Raw genomic sequence first — 10,384 nt, forward strand, 5'->3', positions numbered from 1 at the left:
TTATATTTGTTCAAAATTTTGTAAATGCTAATTTAAAAGATACTTTGTTTTCATAAAAAAAAAAATAATAAAAAACAAACGTTATTGTTTGAATTGCTGCACTGGCTCAATCATTGATTTGGAATATGAATTCATAGGAGTTGGGTTTGCACCCATTTTAATTTAGAGATTCACATGCATATTGCTGTACAATAAATATATGACTACAGTACAAGGAAAGATGTGGATCCAAGGATATCGATCATGTTCAGTACAGGTAACCGTTAAGTGCATGAGCACTGACTGATCACCAATGGAGGAAGAGCCCCCATTAGAACTTGTTTTTGTAATTTGATAGGCACAGTTATATACTAGTGCTTTAAATTCACAATGTAAAAAAATTCATTTCTTTATAATATGTTTATTAAAGTTTTATCGAAACTTTAAAACTGAAAAATGCGCCATAACATATTGAAGTAGAAACCAATTGCAGAATAAACATGTTTCACAGTTAGGCAGTAGAATCACTGTATAGAATTATAGAAAAAAAATCCCCATGAAACAGGTGAAGAGAATGTATTCTTGAGTAACCTGTAGCAAAAAGAAATTGGCAAGTATAAAAGGGGGAAAAAGAGGGAAGACGAGCACTTGAGGTGCATTTAATCCATGTCACCATTACCGTTTCAACAAAATGACAATATTTTACATGGAAAGGCTAAAATGACAAAACCACTGCATTCTTATCACTTTATTAAGATGAAGTGGTCTGGGTGACTTTAGTGGTCTTTAAGCACAGCCCATTATATGCCACTGACGTGCAGTACACAATGTTCTACTGTATCGATTTGTGGTCAGTGGTAAAATCTTATTTCACCAGTGCAGCCTGCAACAGTTTGGTAAGAAATCGTGAAAAATGTGCAGATGTAAGGTTCTAACAGGAGAAAAAAAAATATTCCATGATTCACCAATTTATCAGCAAGTCTACTTTGGTGCTGGTCTTCAAATGTTGTTTACATTCACTGCCACTCACTGTTTAGTAAAGAGTCCACAGTGTTTAACCCCTTAAGGACACATGACGGAAATATTCCGTCATCCCTTGTATTCCAGAAGGTGTGTCCTTAAGGGGTTAATCGAGCATCCATGACCACATAATTTAGATTGTAAGCTCACGGGCAGTGCCATCTACCTTTTGTATCGGTTTATTTATATTGTTTCTTTTCCCAATTGTACAGCGCTGCGGAATATGTTGGCGCTTTAAAAATGCCAGTAATAATAATAATAATAATAATTCTGCTATTAGAATTTGACATGAAGTACACTCCCCATTCTACCATTTCTCACAATATAGTACACATACCCTTTATTAACATGTATTTTGCAAGGCGGGTGAGCATTAACATCTGTTGGCCTTGAGTGGACACAAGCCTAGGTACAACTGAAAATCATATTGTTGGTCATACACTTTTGCCTATTAACCATTCTATTACAAGACAGCAAGCTTATCCAATATATCAGTTGGATTACACTGGATTGCATTTCCGCTTTACATAACTATATTGATATTTGCCACAGTGTCCTGACATGTGGGTATATTTATACCATAGAATAAATGGGATACTGGACTGGGAGAAGGTTTTGTCTGAGAAGGGGAGGAGTGGGGAGTGGGGAGTGGAGAGAGATGGTTGGGATGTAGGGTGCGTTTATGGATATTGGTTTAGGCTGAACTTTATGGATGCATGACTCTTTTCTGCTATGTAACTATGTATCTGATGTGGGGGCAGGATAGAGGCTGCCCAGTGTGTGTGTGGAGAGGGGGGGAATAAGGACTGTAATTTGTGAGGGTAGAAATACTAGGACAGGGGTCAGCAACCTATGGCACTCGAGGTGCATTTGCTCGGCACTCAAGGCTGCTAGAGCCTAACCGTCTCTGGTCTATCAGGAGTCCATGTGGAACTTCAGATATCTGCTGTTTAAAAAGTTGGTGAGGGTCAGTCCTCAATTTACGTATTGCAGCACTCTCGGATTACTTCCCCCAAGCACTTGAACGGGAATCATCACTGGAGTAGAGCAGCCCATAGCAGCTATCACAGCTCTTGACATGTACCTGGCCAGCTCGGTCCCCACTGGACCCCTGGGAAGCCAGCCACACTTCTAGATAAACACAGAGCTGCAGAATAAACATTGCTCACATACAAATAATATAAACAGCCCACACACAAACACACACCGGCCCCACAAACACAACCCCACTGACAATCCTCATACATTACACACAGCCACACAAGCAGCCTTTCACATGGAATCCCACAAGCAACCCCATACATACACACCACTAAACACAATTCCACAAGCAGTTACATGAACATATACAGTATAACAGCCCACATATGCACAAATACAACACTACAAAGCAACTGTAGCACCCGTAAATAACACAAGCAGAATACGACAACATACACACCTCAATTTAACAAAACAGGACTGGCACGTCAATGGACTTCATTATCTTGTTTTCGCACAGTAATACGAAAAGGTTGCCTACCACTGTACCAGGAGATGAGTTAGGATACAAACACATATATTTCCGAAAAATACCGGCACTCTGGGTTTTCCAAATCTTCTTTCCTCCCTTTTTACTTGCTTGGGGAGTTAATCCCGGGTGGTCTGGTGAGCTCAGTATCTGGTCTGCACCTCCAAGGGGTGCATAACTCCATAACTCTCTCTGCTAGGTGCTTGGTAATGAAGCAGAGTGTTGCTGTGGTAGTCATGGAGCTAGGCACTGGATCTGCACACTGCAGGGGCAGATTGCAAACTCCCTGGTATAGCCGCCCCATTATTAGTATAAGGCAAGTCTCCATCTCCAGTTAGGGGAGTTAGGTGGCCACTAACTCGCCTAGAGAGCCACCTCTGTATGGTGCACTTCAATTTTAATACGATGGTTTTGGTCCAGAAGTTAGATCATTGCCTTTGTGCTTAAGGGGTTAAGATGCAGAATTATGTTTCATCTGTTAATAAATATACAGAACTGAGTGATGTAGAATTATTAAAAACCTGTATTGAACATGTGTTGAATTTTTGCACTAACTCCATTTTAACCCACACTACCTGACAGAATCCTCCATTTTAAATTACATTACATGACATAATTTCCTAACAGCATTTAGTGTAATGAATAGAGACTGTATTTTCTATAAAGACATGACTAACCCCAGAATTATTGAATCTCCTGTAACATGCAACAAAGTATAACCAAGGCCATAGCCAAGGCCATGAGAAGCTGGCCTAATGAAATGTTCCATTCATAAAAGAACCCGACACCTGACCACGAGTCTGACATCACTAACTACCCAAAATGACGCTCAAGCCCCCCTTCCCGCCGAGTAAGCCTCGTGCTGGGTAAGATGGCGCTTGAGCCATCTGTCCACACCCGTGTCCAGAACAATACCACCTCCCGGTGGGAGGACACCTAGCTAACCACTTAGTTCTAGAGCCAATTAATAATATTGATGGGTGGACATTGACATAGCCACTTAACATTTAATCCAATTAATGATGTTGATTTACTGATATCTCGATAATCAATGATGATGTAATTTCGCTCTTATAAGGGTCTGCGAGCCCGCTTTTCTTCAGATGCCATTCAATTTTCTCGAAGTTATTTTAACCTGAACTCCGTGTGTCAGTGTGAATTTACTTCTGCGTATACGCAATTTAATCATCTCAAATTTGGACAGGAACAGATAGATTTTTAAACATATTTGTTTATTTCTAAATTAATCTACATCAATTTGGCGCCCAGAACGTGGGGCACCGGGCTATGGCCTCTGGCCGGTAAGCCGTCCTAAGGAAGACGCTGTTGGACGGAGGAATCCGGGGGGAAGGAAAGGAGATTGATCACCTCCCTGTACACGGTAGAGACTACTGCAGAGTTTATCCGGTATGTTCCAGCCCCTTTGATTGACCCGTCCACGTGTCTGTGACTGCTACCGGGAGGACATCAAAGACAGGTAATATCTTGCCCGGTGTCTTGTTGTTACCCACCTGTTTACCTGCATTTAGTCTATCTGTTGCCTGGGAGTGTTTGTACTGGCTTGTTTAGTTTAAGTGCCCGGGTGGAGTGTTTGTCTGTGTGCCCCTTTTGGGATAAAGGGGGGTGGACCTGTGGTGTTTGCCTGGGGGTCCTCTGTTGCCTGTTTACCCCTTTTAGGAGCCACGTGGCTGTGGCTGTAGGGAAAAAGGGGGGGTGGACCTGTGGAAGTTTTCATGGGGGTCTTCTTTGCCTGTTTACCTCTTTTAGGTGCTGGGTAGCTGCAGCAGTAAGGAAAAAGAGGAGGGGGGAATCTGTGGAGGGGGTGTAGACTCATTGCTTCCTGGGGATTCCCCATGGTGTCACTTTGATAGCCTAGCTAGCCTCATTGTGTACATAACTCTGCTTGCAGAGAGGTGGTACCCTCCAGCTTCGAGCGCTGAGGCTGGTGGAATTCCAATTTTATTTGTGGCGGGTGGATTCAAGCAGGCATTGCTGTCTCCAGCACCACGTGGTAGTGAGACTTATGGGTGGGTCCGTAGGGGCGCTACGGGGGTGAGGATAGTGGTAGCCACACTTAGTGGACTGCTGTAACAAGGGAGGCTATACAGGATTCGGGTCGGAGATGGTTGCTGTTTCCTGTGGCCGCTGGTAGTGTAACTTACGAAAGTTGTTCTCCGAGCGGGGACACTACGAGGTTGAGGGAGGTGACTTTGGTCACATGAGTAAAGGAAAGGGATTACTGTTGATTTTATTTGAACTGTGATGCATGCACTGTATTTCAATTGTATTGTTGTTTTTGTTTAAATTGGGAGTCATTCAAACTCCTGTGTCTGTCTCTAAATTTCACTTTACTTTTACTTTTACTCTACTTCCTGTGTTATTTACACTTTCCACTCCTATTTCTCTTGTGAGAGAAGTGATTGGTCACACACTTCTCACCCCGCTCCAATCCGTGACTACCACCTCGGGTAGGCGGATTTAGTGACTAGTCTACGTTTTGGGAAGACGCACTTGAGGGGGACCCACCCTTCTTGAGTGGCAGTCGAGCATTGTAGACGTTCTGTTTCATTTTCCTTTCCCTATGTCTGGGACGCCTTTTATAGGGGGATATGGGATGGGACAGGAATTGAGTAAGCCCGGTAAGGGCTGGCTAGCGTGTGATTTAGTTGAGGATAGAGAGGGTGAAGAGATGGTTAAAGGAGTTGAAAAGATTGCTAAAGTGTGTAAAATTGCTGTGCCTTCATGTGGTAGATTGCAGCCAGAAAGCTGGCGTAGATTACTGACAGAGAAGAAAGGCAAGCTTACAGATAATGATTTATTGCGTACTGCTGAAGCATGGTACAGAGTAGCGAAGGCTATTCAGCAGGAAGGTTGGGTTGAGGAAGAAATAAATCACAAAGGTGTAAAATTGTTTGTGTACCATAATAATTGTGTTGCTGGGGCATTCCCTCAGCCAGCGCCCCAAAATGGCGCCCAGGGGATGTCCATCCCCAAGGTTCAGTCAGCAATAAGTGACAGCCAGCTGACCATGTTCCCCACTCCCAATCCTCCCAACACCCATTCCGTCATTTCCCCTGTTTGTCCGGTCCTGAATTCTGATGGATCATTATTTTCCCCATCATCATCCCTAACATTCCCATCATCCTCATCCATCCCTGCACTACCTTCTCTGCCTAATCCTAGCATTTCATCCGCCATTCCTTCTCTACGCTCTCTCTCCGTCAATAATCCTCCCCTCCCCTCTGCATCCACCCAGTTAACTAACCCCTCCCCTCTTGCTACTGTCAATCCTACTACATCCGCTCCAGCTCCTCCTACTACACCTGCTTTTGCTAATCCCTCTCCGCTCTCTCTCCTTCCCACCCCTCCCACAGCCCAGGTTCCCACCCCTTCAGTTTCATATCCGTATCTCGGATGTCCCACCTCCTCCCCTAATCCCTGCCCAACTAACCCACCCTCCCCAGGTTCCGCCCAAAATCCTACCCAGTTGTCTTGGCCCTACCCCTTCCCTTACCCCTTGGCCCTGCCCTATCCAAACCAAGCCTACCTCCTTTCCCAAGCCACTCCCCAGACCCCGGTCATGCCCAGTCCGGCACAGTCTGCCCCGGATGTGCCCACATCCAACATGGCCACCACTTCTTCCCTTAACCCTAACACAGCTTCCTTTCACGCCTCCAATATGGCGGCCCCCAGTCATCCGGCACCCTTAATGCCGGTACTTCCCGGTGATTACTCACCCCAAGCTCATAATCCACTGGCCACCCCAGCTTCTGGGATTCCCTCATTTCCCCCGGTTCTGACACCTCAATTGGCCCCATTAATCAGAGGGGTCCAGGTCACAGATGAAGATGAGTATGAGGAGGGATCCCAGGGCTCACAGGATGCCACGGGGCCCCCGCCTCGCCGTTCCCTCGATGATCCTTTCGGACATATGGGCCGGGGGGATCGGGCCCCTCCTAAATATGTAGCTTTTAATCCTACTCAGGCTAGTGCCCTGATGAAATCACTCCCTGACCCAGAAAAGCAATCTATGCCTTTTTACCGAGGGATAGTTCAGATTCAAAAGACTTATTCCGCAGCATGGCGTGATTTACTGAGCATTTGTGCTATTAAGGCCGGGGATGCATATTGGCCCAGCATGGCCCGCCACCTCAGTACAGATCTGCTCATAAGTGACATTGATTACCCCTGCGGAGTAACTTTTTGTAACCAACTAAAAGAATGGGCTAAGGACAAACTTGCAGATCAGGCTGCTGGCCTTACTGATATTGTACAAGACAAAGGAGAATCAGTGGAAAGGTTTCATGCAAGACTGTTTCAAATGTTTACAGATTTAGGATTTGATCTCACAGACAAGATCCATTCTCAAATGCTGTCTGGTGCATTTGTCCAAGGTGTTAAAGACTCCATACGCAAGGGAATCATTGCTGCACGCCCTGAATATAAGGTGGTCCCTCTGGATACCTTACTCTTAGTTGCTAGGGGTCTGGAATCTGCCCAGACTCCTAGAAGGCCCAGTTCAGCTCCCCTCATGGTGTCCCGCACCGGACCTGTCCCAAAAGGCACCAAACCCGAGGATGGACATTGCTTTAATTGTGGTGCTAAAGGACATTTCAGAGGTGAATGCCCAGAGCCCAAGAAAGAGACCAAGAAAGTGACAAAGGCTGCACCTGTCCCCAAAGCCCCAAAAACAGTTCCAATTGTTGAGGAACCAGATGATTAGGAAATTGGCAAGCCTGTGTCATTAACCCCTGTCATGGCAGTGTCTTCAGGGGATAAGGGGGGGCCACTTGCCGCTGTGACTCTACCCATTGAAGGACAACCTACCACATTTCTTGTTGACACAGGTGCAGCCCGAAGTGTTCTACGAGATCAAGACCTGCCAGACCCATCTTTTCTGTCAAATATTGATGTCTCTTGTGTTGGAGTGGACGGCCAACCAAGACACAGTCCTTTAACAACTCCATTACGAGTTGGCAACTACCCTAGCTTGCTTGCTCGTTTTGTGGTATCCTCCACATGCCCAATTAACCTGTTAGGCGCTGATGTCCTCTCACGCCTGCAGGCATCTATCATCTTCACTCCAGATGGACAAGTAGAACTGTCTACTCCTCTATCTGAATCAGACACCTCAGCCTTGTGCTCCCTGCCTCTGATGCTGCATTTAGAAGAACCCCGTGGGGAAGCAAAGGAACAGAGGTCCAATTTTCCAGATGCACTAAAGACAAAGGTACCTGCAAAATTATGGTCCTCAGGCCCAGAGGACATAGGTCACCTAAAAGTTCCACCTGTGGTGGTAAAGCTCATTCCAGGAGCAAAGTTACCAAGAAAACCACAATATCCTTTAAAACCAGCTCAAGCTGCAGCTATTTCAATTCAAATCAAAGCACTCTTGGAGAAGGGTGCTCTCGTGAAATGTGAATCAAAATGTAACACCCCATTATTTCCTGTGAAGAAGAAAACTCCAAAAGGTGAACCAGAAAAGTATAGAATGGTTCAGGATCTCCGTGCAGTCAATGAAGCAACAGTCCTGGACACCCCTATTGTGCCTAACCCACACACTCTGCTCTCTGGGGTCCCACCTTCAGCAAAATACTTCACAGTCATTGATTTGGCCAATGCCTTCTTCAGTGTACCATTGGATCCAATTTGCCAATACCTGTTCGCTTTCACACATGAAATGCAACAGTACACATGGACTGTCATGCCCCAAGGGGCACACAACTCTCCAAGTCAGTTTGCAAAGGCCATGTGCTCTATCCTTGATCCATGGCAAGCAGACCATCCAAAAGTTGTCCTGCTCCAGTATGTGGATGATTTACTGCTCTGTGGAGATGACATACCTACAACTGAAGAATGTTCAATTAGTCTCCTTTGCTATCTAGCAGAACAAGGATGCAAAGCTTCACTTCTCAAGCTGCAATTCTGTCAACCTACAGTAATCTTCCTTGGACATTGTCTATCTCAAGGTACCAGACATCTCACCCGTGACCGAGTCAGAGCAGTACTGGACATTCCACCTCCAAGGACTTCAAAATCTCTACATGCCTTCTTAGGCCTCATTTCCTATTGCCGAGCATGGATCCCAGAAGCCTCTCTGCTCATGCAACCACTCTATGATGCACTCAAGTCAGACCCATTCTGCCTGACCAATGAAGCACTGGATAATTTCAATACACTAAAACGTGCCATTGCATCTGCTCCTGCTCTAGGCCTACCAGACTATACCAAACCCTTCAAATTGTTTGTCTCTGAAAGACAAGGCCATGCTACAGGAGTCCTTACCCAAACAAATGACTTAAGAGGCCGTCAAAGGCCTATTGGATTTTTCTCCTGCCAGCTGGATATTGTGGCCAGAGGGACCCCTTCTTGCCTTAGGGCAGTTTTTGCAGCAAGAGAACTCATTGAAAGAACTGCAGACCTGGTCCTTGGCCACCCTCTAGTTGTCTTGGTCCCTCATGACATTTCTGCCATCATCAACCAAGTACAACTCAAGCATGTGTCTCCTGCAAGACACCTACGCCTCCAATGTCATCTCCTGTTACCTGACAACATTACCATACAAAGATGTCAAGTTCTCAATCCGTCCACTCTTCTCGCACTACCTGAGGGAGGTATCCACTATGGGTTTATCATGGATGAAACCTACATCTACCTTCTTGCTGGTACAATCAAGAGAATGCATCCTGATTTATCCTTTCATGATGGACAAGCTCCTCTCTGCGAGGGACCAGGATATGCCTTCTGTACCATGTGGTATAAGCCAAACAGCACTCCTGAGCCTTGCTACGAAGATGAGCTTTATCACCTAGTGGAGGCGAAACTCACTGCCCAAGACTTCTACTGTGACTCTGAAGGCAACAGCATGGCCTTGATTCAATTACCTTCAGAACTCAAATACTTGTACCGTCATTGGGATACTGCCATTCCACATGTCCCTGTCACCAAGTTGAAAACAAAATCATGGAATGATCTTGGGCCCATGGCAAAATTATGGGCCACCATGGATGAATCACAGCTACAGGAAAATGGCATTGTCAAATACCCAACAACTGACCATCTTGAAGCATGGCCACGCCACTTCCTGGAAAATGAATTTCAAGATCTGGTCATAGTGAATGATTATGACCCAGAGACACCTCATGACTGTTTTGAACAGATGAAAATGGAGACAATACACTTACCAACTGTACATGAGAATCCATTAACAAATCCTGATTTCACTCTGTTTGTGGACGGTTCAAGGTATGCTGATGAAGAAGGAAAATACCACACAGGATATGCCGTAACCACAACAGATGAAGTTATCAAATCATCACCTTTACCACCAGCAATGTCTGCACAAGAAGCTGAATTGCAAGCCCTGACTTCAGCATGCAAAATCTCCGAAGGAAAACGTGCCAACATCTACACAGATTCAAGATATGCTCTGGGTGTGGCACATGACTTCGGCCTAATTTGGAAAACAAGAGGATTTCTTACCACTGCCGGTACACCAGTCAAACACAGCTCTGCAATTAAGGAACTAATGGATGCCCTCCTACTCCCTGAAGAAGTGGCCCTCTTGAAAGTGAAGGCACATGGGAAGTTGGATACAGATGAAGCAAGGGGCAACCATTTGGCTGATCAGGCTGCTAAGAAAATTGCAGGAAGTGGATGAAGAAGTGTCCGGACACGAAGAAATTTCTATTTTTGCCTTGCAGACCCTTCCTACTGACCTAAGAATCTTACGGGAACAGCAAGCTACAACTACCCCCGAAGAAATACAGAAGTGGAAGAAGAAAGGAGCAGTCCTAAAGGATGGAGTATATTACAACAACTTTAGATTCTGCCTTCCTAAGAATTTATATCCAGCAGTTGTCCAATGGGCACATG

This window comes from Pelobates fuscus, chromosome 5 (genome assembly GCF_036172605.1).
Source record: "Pelobates fuscus isolate aPelFus1 chromosome 5, aPelFus1.pri, whole genome shotgun sequence".
Classification (NCBI taxonomy): Eukaryota; Metazoa; Chordata; class Amphibia; order Anura; family Pelobatidae; genus Pelobates; species Pelobates fuscus.